The following is a 16071-nucleotide window of genomic DNA, read 5'->3' as shown; positions in this document are numbered from 1 at the left end:
AAAGACTTGAGAGACTGTGGCTTTGAACTCCCTAGGATAAAGCAGTGGGCAAACCACCCACTGGAGAGACTTGTGAGACTGTGGCTTTGCACTCCCCAGGATACAGCAGTGGGCATGGAGCCCCCTCGTGAATCTGGCGTCGTACACTCATCCGGCTGAGGTGCCCCCCTTTCCCTTCCCCCTGAGGTGCCTGTTTTATTTCAATCTGATGCCCCTGCATTGTTCTCTCCGTTTTGATCGGGTATTGAGTGTGGGCCTCGCCCATGCGTTTTGGGCCTAGTGGTCCACGGACTTTAATGGTGCAATACCTGGACTTGTATTCTTGGTGTATATATTTGTTTATAGTGTATATATATTTTTGAGTACTGGGTTTTAATAGATTACAAACGCTCAAATCATTTCCTTTTGTCTTTGCATTCTTCCAGGGGGGGTTGAGGGGTGAAACTGTAATGTATCATGATGTATTAGTGTGTGTGTTGTAGTGGGTGAGGGTGGGGGTGGGGGTTTTGCATGTTGCGTGCGTGTGTCACTCTCTTTTCCCTCCCCCCTCCCCTGTGGCGTAGGTGCAGTACTCACCGTGGTCTTCGCCGCCGGCGTTCGTGCTCCTGTTAGAGGAGCAGGAAGACAAAGGCAGGGAGTGTCTAGAGTTCCGGTTCCATGGCGTCCTGGTTCCTCGTTGGGTGAGTAGAGGTGAGCGTTTTCCCTTCCAAGTCCCGTTTCTGACGTGTTTTTGTTCGCGGTGAATCCACCCCGGAAAAGGTGGCAGATTGGCTTGTTGTTACACTGTGGGTGGTACATTGTCCTCTGCCTGTCTGTTGGCGATGACCGCCGTTGTGTTTGTTTGTACCGCCGTGGCGGTCGGACTGTTAAAGTGGCTGTCTATGTTGGCGGTTTCTGCCACGGTCGTGATTAAATTTTTTTTACCGCCGGCCTGTTGGCGGTTTTACCACCGCTTTAACACCGACCACCAGGGTTGTAATGACCACCTATGTTTTAAAATATCTTTTGGGATAAGACGCCTCATACAGAAAACTTTTTGCACAAAGCAATTTCCAGGGCACAGCAACTCTGTGGTTAATACACTTACTGGAGATATGTAGACAGCCCAGTAAGATACTATTGTGCTGCAGAGATCATTATTTTACCTGCCAGTCACCAGTTATCTCCCTTGTAATTCAATTCAGTGAACTATGTCCCTGCATCAAGGAGCTGCATGCAGAATGCAGGGCATAAGTGTAGACGTTTGTTGTTTTTTCACAATTGTTTTTATTCTAAAGTTTCTAAAATGATTCCTTTGTGTAGTAATAAAAATGTATTAGTAAGTGCTGTATAAATGGTCATTAATGCAATTAGTCCTATAAACATATATATGTGACTTTCTTAAAGTACAGTCATCTTGCATACATATAGAGCTTTCTGAATTCAAAAACCTGATCCCAAATAAGAGTTTATCTCTTCAGCACAAATGATTTTACAACTGAAGTTTCTTTGTTTACTTTATAGCATTGGCATCAAGTTGTTACGGTCTAGCTCCAGCTAAGCATATGTCTCTAAGGATTGTTTTTGTGCAGGAAGGTGCCCCTTCCTGAGCAACAACAATGGTGCATGAAACACAGGCACCCTTGCACCATGGTGCACGGGTGCCTGCGTTGGCACGAGTCAGCCCATTGTGCCCCAGTGCAGGGGGGAAAGGACAGTAATGTGCAGCATGCCTTAAATACAGCACATACCTGCCCTTTTCCAATGACGCAGTGCAGCAACGTGACTTGTTGGGCTGCACTGCACCACATTGCCATAAGTATGGCCCTTGGTTAATTGCATATCGTCACCATCAACTCCGACTTAACATCATCCAAAAACATCAGGTAAAAGCCCTTCCTGTCATGTATGACTGCAAAGGCATCTAAATGTTCCTAGGTCTAGAGCGTGATGGCTTAAACATGCTGAAATTATCTGTCGCAGGATTACCGCAGGTAAAATCACACACAGTCATCTATTGTGAGGCGAGTGAAAATGAAGCAGCGAAAGAAGAATTGTATAGTAAAGAAAAATGGTAAGCGCCATAATGGGAGGATGTTGCAATAAAATAGGTCCCGTACAGTTACAATTTGAAGTCTTTCCAACTGTAGCTCGCTCCTTTCTACAAACATATCCAAAGCCAAGCACAGCATGCATCCCCGCGGCGTATAAAAGTCCCTCTTGATTGTGTCTTGTCAGCCACCAACAGGCATTTACGGTAGGGCCAATTGGATCAACACAGTTTAGCCTTCCAGCTGGTACACTACATGTTTGTTTTATTCAGGGTAAGAAATATATTTCACATTACTCCCCAATCCAATTGACAGAACTTGGAATCTGGCTCAAGAAATAATGTGAGGAGTAATATGGCAATCCTTCGGAAATGGGATATTGTTACTAGAATTGATGTAAGATCTTGATAACTGGTTGGAGAGCACATAAGAAAATGATGTAGATGCATTCCTGGAACGAGATGTAAAAAAAGGACATGGTGCGACAGAGTGATAGAATGATGGAAATATCCACAGAGACACTCAAAGTACATGAGAATATTGAAAGATTGCCCTAGTTGCACGCTAACCGTCCTACAAATGTAGACTTATGATTAGTAGAGGCTAAACTGAATGTTCAGTTCTGCAACGTTTTCTTTTTGCTGACTCCTGGATTGCACACTTATTGCTTAGCAGTATATGTCAAGGACTTCTTTGCTATCTTTAAATCACCTCTTGAAGGGAACATTAAATTATTCTGCCTCCAGAACAGCAAGCTATTCAGTGGAACAACCAAGTATATTGCACTCTTATTTTTTTATGTAAAGATGCAGATGTCGAAACCTCAAACAGGACCATTACTATTTGGCTCTTTTACCTCTTAAAACTTGACTTGTGGCTATGTGCCTGCTTCTAGTTTCGAGTAGTGTACCACTCATGACTTCCAAGCCAGACGTGGGGCTAACACTCTTTTTTCACAAACTTTGATATGGCATGTCTTGATATCTTTTTAAACGACCTACAATTTGCTCTGAAGTGAGGCTTGCTCATGTAATTCACATGCATCCCCTTATCAGGGAACAGAAACTGGGTATTGTGACAGGTGGTAATAGATGTAACCATAACACACTATCACTTCATCCCTGGTGTTTGTGTTGTAGAAAATACCAACTATAGAGTGATTTCATAATAATAAAAAAAACTGGCAAAGTGCACGTATTTCAATGTGTAGGGTTCTGAGCATGAAGACAGAAGTGGGTGGTCCCATGGCTTTGTAGGAAAGGAATAGAAGGCACCCTGTTCTCTGAAAGAATCGCGTGCTTTGATATAATTATATAGGATTCAGAGAGAGTGGGTGGGCCAGGCTTGTGTATCAAATGTGAAATACATTGTTGCTGTAACGATAATCCTATTCCATTAGGACACTCTTATTGAGGTAAATGCTGACAGGGGACAATGGGAAGGCACATATGTTTGTTTTCGGTGAAACACACAGCACTAATATGTTGTATTATTTTCTGCATGCTTCACATATTGTAAGCAAGTTTTTATTATCCTGAAGGATATTTAGATACAACTGAGTAATGTCAACACATGCTAAGTGAAGGTGTAGTATCTAACAGGTAAAGGAGCTGTTTCATCTCTTCAAAATAGTTTATTCCAACAAATTTGAAACATATGTTTTCCATCCATATATATACTGAACCATTCCTATTTCATAAAAAGTGAGCTCAAAATCCTACATCAGCATTACTTACAAAGTTCTATTTACATGGTATGCTCTTTTCCGAAAGAGAACTACAGTTTCATTTAGGGTTTGTCTGAGCAGGGAGTCCATTGTCAGAGCTCCCTTGTCATAAAACTTTCAGGTCTGATGTCTCTATTAGATGAGTAGGGACTGCCAGGTTTCTGAAGGTGTCAGCTGGTTCCATTGTTGGAAGCCTCTAGTTAGTAGCCCGTCTTGCTCTTTGGTTGCGGGTGTTGAAAATTAAGAGATCCACCCATTTTAGAATTTAATTTATGCTGCCCAGGATCATCAACTGAGGCAAGGCAAACCTAGGCAGGTAAAAGCAAACAATTTCCCTGGCCTGACGGGAGATAATTCTATGCACATCTTTACTCTTGTTTTTGTTTTCATAGAACAAATGTCCGATTTAGAATGTTTGGTATTTGTGAAACAAACAGAATTGCTGAGCGAGACACTACCTTATTAATGAAAGAGCCACCCACCCTCTCACAGAAGCACTTTTCCCAAGTGTGAGAAAACAGGGCTGATTGCAGAGGCCCCATAACTTTTTGCCCCCATTTTCCTCTTTTTGCTGGTGTTTTCCTGACTTTGATGGTGCCCTGGGTACTGCTAACCAGTCCCAGGGCCTGTGCTCTGTGTAAAATGGATATGCAAATTAGGCTAATTATAATTGGCTAAGTTAACCTACCTATAAGTCCCTAGTATATGGTAGGGCATGTAGGTTTAGGGACCACAGCATAGGTGGTGCACACCTAGGTGCACTGCTGAGGTGCCCAGTGTCATTTTAAAAGCAAGCCTGCCTTGCTGGCTGCTTTTGAATTAAAGTTATATGCAAATTCGACTTTGGAATTAAAGGTACTTCCAAAGTCTTAAACTACCTTATTTTTACATATAAGTCACCCCTAAGGTGTGCCCTATGTGCCCCTAGGGCTGGGTGCCATGTAACTATAAGCAGGGACTTTATAAAAATAGATTTATAAGCCCTGGTGAGGTAAAAACAGCCAAATTCGTTTTTCCCTCATTGAAGTAAATGGCCTTCATAGGCTAGAATGGGCAGACTTTATTTTAAATTTTAAAGTCTCCTTAAATGTTACATACCAAGAATTTGGTATCAAATTGATTGTTGTAATAAATCCCACAACTTCCAGTTGTTGGATTTAATATAACTTGTCCAGGTAAAAAGTTTAGACTTTACCTAAAAAGTTGCCAATTTCAGCTCTGCATTGTTTTTGCTGCTGTGCTCTGATTGGCCAGCCTGCAGCAGCTTCTGCCAGGCTGCCTTGATTAGGTGTGAAGTGGCCTGGCTTCACACAAAGGAATGTGCTTGGGGGAGAGAATCTCCCCTCAGCAGATGGTGAGGCAGGAAGGGGGAGGGCTGCCAAACTGGTCTTCAAAGGCAGAGAAGGACATTTGCAGCACCCAGCAACACCCCCACATCCTGCAACCCCAGACAATTAGGTGCCCCCTTGATTAGATTACGAGAGGGCAGGAGAGGGGTGTGTTTATGATTTTTAGCCACACCAGTGGGTGGGCTCAGCCAGATGTAACCTCCAAAAATCAGATTCATCCATGTTGGATTTTTAGAGACTGTTGCCTTCTGGGATGGATTTTTGCCACACTTCCCAGGAAGTGGTCATCACAGGGGGACGACCCTGTCCCTGATTGGAGAACCAGGGCCCCCCTGCTTTTCACCCAGGAGCAAGGATAAAACTGGCAGACCTGCACCCACACCTCAGATCCCCTCCAGAATTCAACAAGAAAGGAACTAAAGAAGAAGAAGGACTGCCCTGCTGGACCCCTGGCCTGCACCTGGAACCTGCACTCAGAAGGACTGCACCAGCTGCACACTTGGGCTTCACCACAAGAAGGACTTTGCCTGGCTTCAAGTGGTTCAAGGAGGGACTCCCTGTTTGCTACAGGTGAAAAATTGCTAACCAGAGTTCCCTGCACCAACTCCTGAAGAAAGCGACCAGCTGACCACTGCCCAGTGGCCAAAAAGGAGTTTGCGCCAGGTGCATTCTGGGAGTTGAAGTCCGCACCCCCCAAGGACCATCACAGAACTTCTGGACCCTTGGGGTGAGCTGTGGACCCCAAAAGAACCTTAAAAGAACATCTGGGTGAAGCCCCAGAAGTTTGGAAAAGATTTGAGAATTTTTGGAAAAAAGCTCCAGAGAGGGACCGACCCCCGCGGAAATTCTAGCCGGCTTGCCTCAACCGCGACCCGGCCTGACTTCGTGGTTCGTCCCGGTAAAGAAAAACATCCAAAAAAGAGACTAAGTCCGAACGTAAAAAGTTGACCGGGACCTCCCAGCCATCGTATCCGAGAAGGGCTCCATGGACGTCGGATCAAGATCCAGGTTTACCCCGGTCGAAGGATTTTCATCTCGAAAAAACGACTAAGTCCGAAGGTAAAAGTCTCCACCGAGGAAACCCACATCGCGTATCCGGACAAGGGCTCCAGGAGGTCGGATTCAACTGGCAGGTTCGTCCCGGTGAAGAAAAACTTCAAAATAAAGACTAAGTCAGAAGGTAACTTTTTAACCGAGGCCTCCCGCGACCTGTAGCCGAGCAGGGCTCCATCGTGGTCGGCCTGAAAGTTTGACTTTGCCCCGGTCGAGGTGCAACCAGATGACCCGATTGGCGCTTTTTGTTTCTAAGCGCTAGAAAAGTAATAATTCTTTAAAAATTCATATCTCCGGTTCCCCTGAACCAATTTTAATCGTTTTTGTGTCATTTTAAAGATAAAAATATAAACTATTTTTATAAATTGGTTTTGGATTTTTAAACTGTTTCCTGTGTTTTATTTAATTACTGTTTTGTGATATTTGAATGCTTTACACTTTGTCTCCTAAGTTAAGCCTTGACGCTCGTTGCCAAGCTACCAAGGGTTGAGCTGGGATTAATTTACTGAGACCTAACTGTACCTATGTGGAGGTTAGTGGCTTGTTGCTAGGTGTAGGTACCTACCTGCCCTACCAATAACCCATTTTCCAACATAATTGGTGGCAGCGACGGGATCCTGTACTTGTGTTCAATATCACGTTACAGTTTTAGGTAAAACAAATTAAAAATCCTTTAAATTGTCCTAGTGCAAAAATTGTTTTTAATTTTTAATTTGGATTAATTTCAATTATTGAATTTTTGTAATTTTTCTAAATTCTTGTTTCCAATTTTTGCAAAAAGTTTTTGTTGACACAAAACTAGGGAACCATGGAGCTTGATCTGGCTAGCCTACCCACACTGACAGTAGTCCAGCTTAGGGGGTTGTGTATTGAAAGAGGGTTGCCTGCAACCACTGATCTCAGGAAGCAAATCCTGATCACATCCCTGACAGCATGGGCTGAGGCCCAAGAGGTAGAGTCAGAAGAAGCTCCAGAGGAGGGAGAAAGAAGGGAGGATGCAAGCTCTAACCACTCAGGGGAGGGAAGGCATCTGAGCCCAAGTGAGGATGAGGAAGAACGGTCCTCAGTAAACACAGTCACTAGGGGCAGATCCAAAGCTAGTGGTGGGAAGGGGGTCCTTTCAGGAGGAGAGAACCCATCCATCAGAGAAAGAGAGCTGGAGGCCCAGCTAGCATACATAGCTTTGGAAGCAGAGAAGCTGGCCCTAGAAAAGAAAAAGTGGGCATACAAAGAGAAAAGAGATGGAAGCAGCGATAAAGAAGCTGAGGTGTCCATGGGTGGGGGAGTTTGCCCCAGATTACCCAAGGGGTAGTTCCTGCTTATGTAGAGGGGGATGACATAGATAAGTGGCTGGGGGCCTTTGAGAGGGCACTCCAAATGAGAAGGGTTAGGCCTCAATACTGGGGTTCCCTTTTGTGGGAGTTGGTCCCCAACTCAGGGAGGGATAGGCTTCTGACCTTAAGGGGGGAGGAGGCAGATTCATACCCTAGTATGAAGAGGTGCTTAGCCAAGAAGTTTGGTCTGACCCCAGAGCAATATAGAATGAAGTTCAGGGACACCCAGAAGGTCAGTACCCAGTCTTGGGTTGACTTTGTGGACATTTCACTAAAGGCACTAGAGGGCTGGATTATTGGTAACAAAGTAGATACTTATGAGGGGTTATACAATCTGATCATGAGAGAGCACATCTTGACCAATTGTACCCAAGAAAGGTTACGCCAGCATCTAGTGGACTCTAAGCAGACCAAGCCTAGAGAGCTAGGGGAGGCAGCTGATGAGTGGTTGAGAACCAGGGTGGTTGTCAAGTCCCAGGGGGGAGACTCCAAGAAGGGGGGGATAGGTCCCCAAAAACCTAAGGAGGGAGGTGGTAAGCCCACCACAGAGACTCCCTCTGTACCCCAGAACCCTAAGAAGGAGGAGAGTAAATCCCACTCCCACTCTGACAAGCAGAGACAGGGAGACCCAGGGTTAAAGAAACTCTTGGACAGTAGGGCTTGCTTTGACTGTCAGCAGACAGGTCACTTCAGAGGAGATGCAGCCTGTCCAAGGAAGGTGGTTAGCACTGGGCTGTCCAGTGTAGCCATAGAGGAGGATTCCTCAGATGATGAAGTCCTCCTAGCATTGTGCTGGGAGACAGGACCAGATGGTAAGCTGGTGATCCCTGAGGGTGGGAGTAGGCACTTCCACCACATTCAAGTGAATGGGATCCCTACCACTGGCCTGAGAGACACCTGTGCCAGTCACACTATAGTGAGTGACCGGTTAGTGACCCCAGACATGTATGTCCCAGGAAAGACAAAGAAAGTCAGGATAGCCACAGGGGAGGTCACCTCCAAACCTGTAGCCATAGTGCCCCTAGAGAGGGAGGGTATCCTTGACTGGATTAGGGTGGTAGTCAGTGCTGACCTCCCCCTAGATTGTATCCTGGGCAATGACCTCCCAGAGGTGAGTCTGGTCCCAGATGGGGTGGTCGCCCAGGGCGCCCCCCCAACCCAAAGTCCTGGGGAGTCAGTCCCTACAGTTAGGAGACAGGGGTCCCCAAGAAAAGGAAAGAAGAAAAGGAAGGGTAGGCCACTCTTAAAGAGAGTTCCAGGGAGCCAAAGGCCTTCTGCCCCAGTAGGGGGGGAGCCCAGAGTTGGCACTGGTGAGGCCTCACCTAACCCCAAGGAAGTCCTGAGTAGTCAGGCAGCTGTCCAGATGCAAGGTGTTGCCCCTGCACTGACAGAAGGGAGAGTGGAAGGAGGGTGTCTGCCACAGGAGGTGGTAGCCCCCCACTCTAGACAGCAAGAGGGGTGCCAGGACCCCAAAGTTGCCCTTAAAGCAGCTCAGCCACCTGTCAGTGGAGAGCTTAGGGTGTGGTTCTGGGTACTGACAGCTGTCAGTAGCCTCTGCTGGGTGCTAGCCTTCCTGGCAGCACTGTACTTGGCCTGGGAGGCAGACCCCAGGGCCAATAGTAAAGTAGGCCCTCTGACCCTATTGGTCATGGTGGGGTTGCTCAAGTGTTGGGTGACCTCTTTGGGTAAGCTAGGTGTTGCCCTAGCAAAGTTTGGAGAAGGGGAAGTGGGCACCTCACTACCCAAGTTGGCAGAGAGAAAGGAGGAAGACCCCCCTAGAGGAAAGTTTCAGTTTGAGTTGGGTCCTTTTACTGTTGGGATGGCTTCACTACCCATAGGGAGTGACCCTGACAGGAGGATATAAGGCAGAGTAGGCCCTGCAAAGGGACAGCCAGTTTTCTTCACTGTCTTCCTCGCCTAACAAGCCAGGAAGACTCTCCCAGAGTTGGGCTGAGTCTCCTGGGCGTGTGGGCTGGGGGGGGGGTTGTGTGAGAAAACAGGGCTGATTGCAGAGGCCCCATAACTTTTTGCCCCCATTTTCCTCTTTTTGCTGGTGTTTTCCTGACTTTGATGGTGCCCTGGGTACTGCTAACCAGTCCCAGGGCCTGTGCTCTGTGTAAAATGGATATGCAAATTAGGCTAATTATAATTGGCTAAGTTAACCTACCTATAAGTCCCTAGTATATGGTAGGGCATGTAGGTTTAGGGACCACAGCATAGGTGGTGCACACCTAGGTGCACTGCTGAGGTGCCCAGTGTCATTTTAAAAGCAAGCCTACCTTGCTGGCTGCTTTTGAATTAAAGTTATATGCAAATTCGACTTTGGAATTAAAGGTACTTCCAAAGTCTTAAACTACCTTATTTTTACATATAAGTCACCCCTAAGATGTGCCCTATGTGCCCCTAGGGCTGGGTGCCATGTAACTATAAGCAGGGACTTTATAAAAATAGATTTATAAGCCCTGGTGAGGTAAAAACAGCCAAATTCGTTTTTCCCTCATTGAAGTAAATGGCCTTCATAGGCTAGAATGGGCAGACTTTATTTTAAATTTTAAAGTCTCCTTAAATGTTACATACCAAGAATTTGGTATCAAATTGATTGTTGTAATAAATCCCACAACTTCCAGTTGTTGGATTTAATATAACTTGTCCAGGTAAAAAGTTTAGACTTTACCTAAAAAGTTGGCAATTTCAGCTCTGCATTGTTTTTGCTGCTGTGCTCTGATTGGCCAGCCTGCAGCAGCTTCTGCCAGGCTGCCTTGATTAGGTGTGAAGTGGCCTGGCTTCACACAAAGGAATGTGCTTGGGGGAGAGAATCTCCCCTCAGCAGATGGTGAGGCAGGAAGGGGGAGGGCTGCCAAACTGGTCTTCAAAGGCAGAGAAGGACATTTGCAGCACCCAGCAACACCCCCACATCCTGCAACCCCAGACAATTAGGTGCCCCCTTGATTAGATTACGAGAGGGCAGGAGAGGGGTGTGTTTATGATTTTTAGCCACACCAGTGGGTGGGCTCAGCCAGATGTAACCTCCAAAAATCAGATTCATCCATGTTGGATTTTTAGAGACTGTTGCCTTCTGGGATGGATTTTTGCCACACTTCCCAGGAAGTGGTCATCACAGGGGGACGACCCTGTCCCTGATTGGAGAACCAGGGCCCCCCTGCTTTTCACCCAGGAGCAAGGATAAAACTGGCAGACCTGCACCCACACCTCAGATCCCCTCCAGAATTCAACAAGAAAGGAACTAAAGAAGAAGAAGGACTGCCCTGCTGGACCCCTGGCCTGCACCTGGAACCTGCACTCAGAAGGACTGCACCAGCTGCACACTTGGGCTTCACCACAAGAAGGACTTTGCCTGGCTTCAAGTGGTTCAAGGAGGGACTCCCTGTTTGCTACAGGTGAAAAATTGCTAACCAGAGTTCCCTGCACCAACTCCTGAAGAAAGCGACCAGCTGACCACTGCCCAGTGGCCAAAAAGGAGTTTGCGCCAGGTGCATTCTGGGAGTTGAAGTCCGCACCCCCCAAGGACCATCACAGAACTTCTGGACCCTTGGGGTGAGCTGTGGACCCCAAAAGAACCTTAAAAGAACATCTGGGTGAAGCCCCAGAAGTTTGGAAAAGATTTGAGAATTTTTGGAAAAAAGCTCCAGAGAGGGACCGACCCCCGCGGAAATTCTAGCCGGCTTGCCTCAACCGCGACCCGGCCTGACTTCGTGGTTCGTCCCGGTAAAGAAAAACATCCAAAAAAGAGACTAAGTCCGAACGTAAAAAGTTGACCGGGACCTCCCAGCCATCGTATCCGAGAAGGGCTCCATGGACGTCGGATCAAGATCCAGGTTTACCCCGGTCGAAGGATTTTCATCTCGAAAAAACGACTAAGTCCGAAGGTAAAAGTCTCCACCGAGGAAACCCACATCGCGTATCCGGACAAGGGCTCCAGGAGGTCGGATTCAACTGGCAGGTTCGTCCCGGTGAAGAAAAACTTCAAAATAAAGACTAAGTCAGAAGGTAACTTTTTAACCGAGGCCTCCCGCGACCTGTAGCCGAGCAGGGCTCCATCGCGGTCGGCCTGAAAGTTTGACTTTGCCCCGGTCGAGGTGCAACCAGATGACCCGATTGGCGCTTTTTGTTTCTAAGCGCTAGAAAAGTAATAATTCTTTAAAAATTCATATCTCCGGTTCCCCTGAACCAATTTTAATCGTTTTTGTGTCATTTTAAAGATAAAAATATAAACTATTTTTATAAATTGGTTTTGGATTTTTAAACTGTTTCCTGTGTTTTATTTAATTACTGTTTTGTGATATTTGAATGCTTTACACTTTGTCTCCTAAGTTAAGCCTTGACGCTCGTTGCCAAGCTACCAAGGGTTGAGCTGGGATTAATTTACTGAGACCTAACTGTACCTATGTGGAGGCTAGTGGCTTGTTGCTAGGTGTAGGTACCTACCTGCCCTACCAATAACCCATTTTCCAACATAATTGGTGGCAGCGACGGGATCCTGTACTTGTGTTCAATATCACGTTACAGTTTTAGGTAAAACAAATTAAAAATCCTTTAAATTGTCCTAGTGCAAAAATTGTTTTTAATTTTTAATTTGGATTAATTTCAATTATTGAATTTTTGTAATTTTTCTAAATTCTTGTTTCCAATTTTTGCAAAAAGTTTTTGTTGACACAAAACTAGGGAACCATGGAGCTTGATCTGGCTAGCCTACCCACACTGACAGTAGTCCAGCTTAGGGGGTTGTGTATTGAAAGAGGGTTGCCTGCAACCACTGATCTCAGGAAGCAAATCCTGATCACATCCCTGACAGCATGGGCTGAGGCCCAAGAGGTAGAGTCAGAAGAAGCTCCAGAGGAGGGAGAAAGAAGGGAGGATGCAAGCTCTAACCACTCAGGGGAGGGAAGGCATCTGAGCCCAAGTGAGGATGAGGAAGAACGGTCCTCAGTAAACACAGTCACTAGGGGCAGATCCAAAGCTAGTGGTGGGAAGGGGGTCCTTTCAGGAGGAGAGAACCCATCCATCAGAGAAAGAGAGCTGGAGGCCCAGCTAGCATACATAGCTTTGGAAGCAGAGAAGCTGGCCCTAGAAAAGAAAAAGTGGGCATACAAAGAGAAAAGAGATGGAAGCAGCGATAAAGAAGCTGAGGTGTCCATGGGTGGGGGAGTTTGCCCCAGATTACCCAAGGGGTAGTTCCTGCTTATGTAGAGGGGGATGACATAGATAAGTGGCTGGGGGCCTTTGAGAGGGCACTCCAAATGAGAAGGGTTAGGCCTCAATACTGGGGTTCCCTTTTGTGGGAGTTGGTCCCCAACTCAGGGAGGGATAGGCTTCTGACCTTAAGGGGGGAGGAGGCAGATTCATACCCTAGTATGAAGAGGTGCTTAGCCAAGAAGTTTGGTCTGACCCCAGAGCAATATAGAATGAAGTTCAGGGACACCCAGAAGGTCAGTACCCAGTCTTGGGTTGACTTTGTGGACATTTCACTAAAGGCACTAGAGGGCTGGATTATTGGTAACAAAGTAGATACTTATGAGGGGTTATACAATCTGATCATGAGAGAGCACATCTTGACCAATTGTACCCAAGAAAGGTTACGCCAGCATCTAGTGGACTCTAAGCAGACCAAGCCTAGAGAGCTAGGGGAGGCAGCTGATGAGTGGTTGAGAACCAGGGTGGTTGTCAAGTCCCAGAGGGGAGACTCCAAGAAGGGGGGGATAGGTCCCCAAAAACCTAAGGAGGGAGGTGGTAAGCCCACCACAGAGACTCCCTCTGTACCCCAGAACCCTAAGAAGGAGGAGAGTAAATCCCACTCCCACTCTGACAAGCAGAGACAGGGAGACCCAGGGTTAAAGAAACTCTTGGACAGTAGGGCTTGCTTTGACTGTCAGCAGACAGGTCACTTCAGAGGAGATGCAGCCTGTCCAAGGAAGGTGGTTAGCACTGGGCTGTCCAGTGTAGCCATAGAGGAGGATTCCTCAGATGATGAAGTCCTCCTAGCATTGTGCTGGGAGACAGGACCAGATGGTAAGCTGGTGATCCCTGAGGGTGGGAGTAGGCACTTCCACCACATTCAAGTGAATGGGATCCCTACCACTGGCCTGAGAGACACCTGTGCCAGTCACACTATAGTGAGTGACCGGTTAGTGACCCCAGACATGTATGTCCCAGGAAAGACAAAGAAAGTCAGGATAGCCACAGGGGAGGTCACCTCCAAACCTGTAGCCATAGTGCCCCTAGAGAGGGAGGGTATCCTTGACTGGATTAGGGTGGTAGTCAGTGCTGACCTCCCCCTAGATTGTATCCTGGGCAATGACCTCCCAGAGGTGAGTCTGGTCCCAGATGGGGTGGTCGCCCAGGGCGCCCCCCCAACCCAAAGTCCTGGGGAGTCAGTCCCTACAGTTAGGAGACAGGGGTCCCCAAGAAAAGGAAAGAAGAAAAGGAAGGGTAGGCCACTCTTAAAGAGAGTTCCAGGGAGCCAAAGGCCTTCTGCCCCAGTAGGGGGGGAGCCCAGAGTTGGCACTGGTGAGGCCTCACCTAACCCCAAGGAAGTCCTGAGTAGTCAGGCAGCTGTCCAGATGCAAGGTGTTGCCCCTGCACTGACAGAAGGGAGAGTGGAAGGAGGGTGTCTGCCACAGGAGGTGGTAGCCCCCCACTCTAGACAGCAAGAGGGGTGCCAGGACCCCAAAGTTGCCCTTAAAGCAGCTCAGCCACCTGTCAGTGGAGAGCTTAGGGTGTGGTTCTGGGTACTGACAGCTGTCAGTAGCCTCTGCTGGGTGCTAGCCTTCCTGGCAGCACTGTACTTGGCCTGGGAGGCAGACCCCAGGGCCAATAGTAAAGTAGGCCCTCTGACCCTATTGGTCATGGTGGGGTTGCTCAAGTGTTGGGTGACCTCTTTGGGTAAGCTAGGTGTTGCCCTAGCAAAGTTTGGAGTAGGGGAAGTGGGCACCTCACTACCCAAGTTGGCAGAGAGAAAGGAGGAAGACCCCCCTAGAGGAAAGTTTCAGTTTGAGTTGGGTCCTTTTACTGTTGGGATGGCTTCACTACCCATAGGGAGTGACCCTGACAGGAGGATATAAGGCAGAGTAGGCCCTGCAAAGGGACAGCCAGTTTTCTTCACTGTCTTCCTCGCCTAACAAGCCAGGAAGACTCTCCCAGAGTTGGGCTGAGTCTCCTGGGCGTGTGGGCTGGGGGGGGGTTGTGTGAGAAAACAGGGCTGATTGCAGAGGCCCCATAACTTTTTGCCCCCATTTTCCTCTTTTTGCTGGTGTTTTCCTGACTTTGATGGTGCCCTGGGTACTGCTAACCAGTCCCAGGGCCTGTGCTCTGTGTAAAATGGATATGCAAATTAGGCTAATTATAATTGGCTAAGTTAACCTACCTATAAGTCCCTAGTATATGGTAGGGCATGTAGGTTTAGGGACCACAGCATAGGTGGTGCACACCTAGGTGCACTGCTGAGGTGCCCAGTGTCATTTTAAAAGCAAGCCTGCCTTGCTGGCTGCTTTTGAATTAAAGTTATATGCAAATTCGACTTTGGAATTAAAGGTACTTCCAAAGTCTTAAACTACCTTATTTTTACATATAAGTCACCCCTAAGGTGTGCCCTATGTGCCCCTAGGGCTGGGTGCCATGTAACTATAAGCAGGGACTTTATAAAAATAGATTTATAAGCCCTGGTGAGGTAAAAACAGCCAAATTCGTTTTTCCCTCATTGAAGTAAATGGCCTTCATAGGCTAGAATGGGCAGACTTTATTTTAAATTTTAAAGTCTCCTTAAATGTTACATACCAAGAATTTGGTATCAAATTGATTGTTGTAATAAATCCCACAACTTCCAGTTGTTGGATTTAATATAACTTGTCCAGGTAAAAAGTTTAGACTTTACCTAAAAAGTTGCCAATTTCAGCTCTGCATTGTTTTTGCTGCTGTGCTCTGATTGGCCAGCCTGCAGCAGCTTCTGCCAGGCTGCCTTGATTAGGTGTGAAGTGGCCTGGCTTCACACAAAGGAATGTGCTTGGGGGAGAGAATCTCCCCTCAGCAGATGGTGAGGCAGGAAGGGGGAGGGCTGCCAAACTGGTCTTCAAAGGCAGAGAAGGACATTTGCAGCACCCAGCAACACCCCCACATCCTGCAACCCCAGACAATTAGGTGCCCCCTTGATTAGATTACGAGAGGGCAGGAGAGGGGTGTGTTTATGATTTTTAGCCACACCAGTGGGTGGGCTCAGCCAGATGTAACCTCCAAAAATCAGATTCATCCATGTTGGATTTTTAGAGACTGTTGCCTTCTGGGATGGATTTTTGCCACACTTCCCAGGAAGTGGTCATCACAGGGGGACGACCCTGTCCCTGATTGGAGAACCAGGGCCCCCCTGCTTTTCACCCAGGAGCAAGGATAAAACTGGCAGACCTGCACCCACACCTCAGATCCCCTCCAGAATTCAACAAGAAAGGAACTAAAGAAGAAGAAGGACTGCCCTGCTGGACCCCTGGCCTGCACCTGGAACCTGCACTCAGAAGGACTGCACCAGCTGCACACTTGGGCTTCACCACAAGAAGGACTTTGCCTGGCTTCAA

Source organism: Pleurodeles waltl, chromosome 7 (genome assembly GCF_031143425.1).
Source record: "Pleurodeles waltl isolate 20211129_DDA chromosome 7, aPleWal1.hap1.20221129, whole genome shotgun sequence".
Taxonomy (NCBI): domain Eukaryota; kingdom Metazoa; phylum Chordata; class Amphibia; order Caudata; family Salamandridae; genus Pleurodeles; species Pleurodeles waltl.
This window is presented reverse-complemented; position numbering follows the sequence as displayed.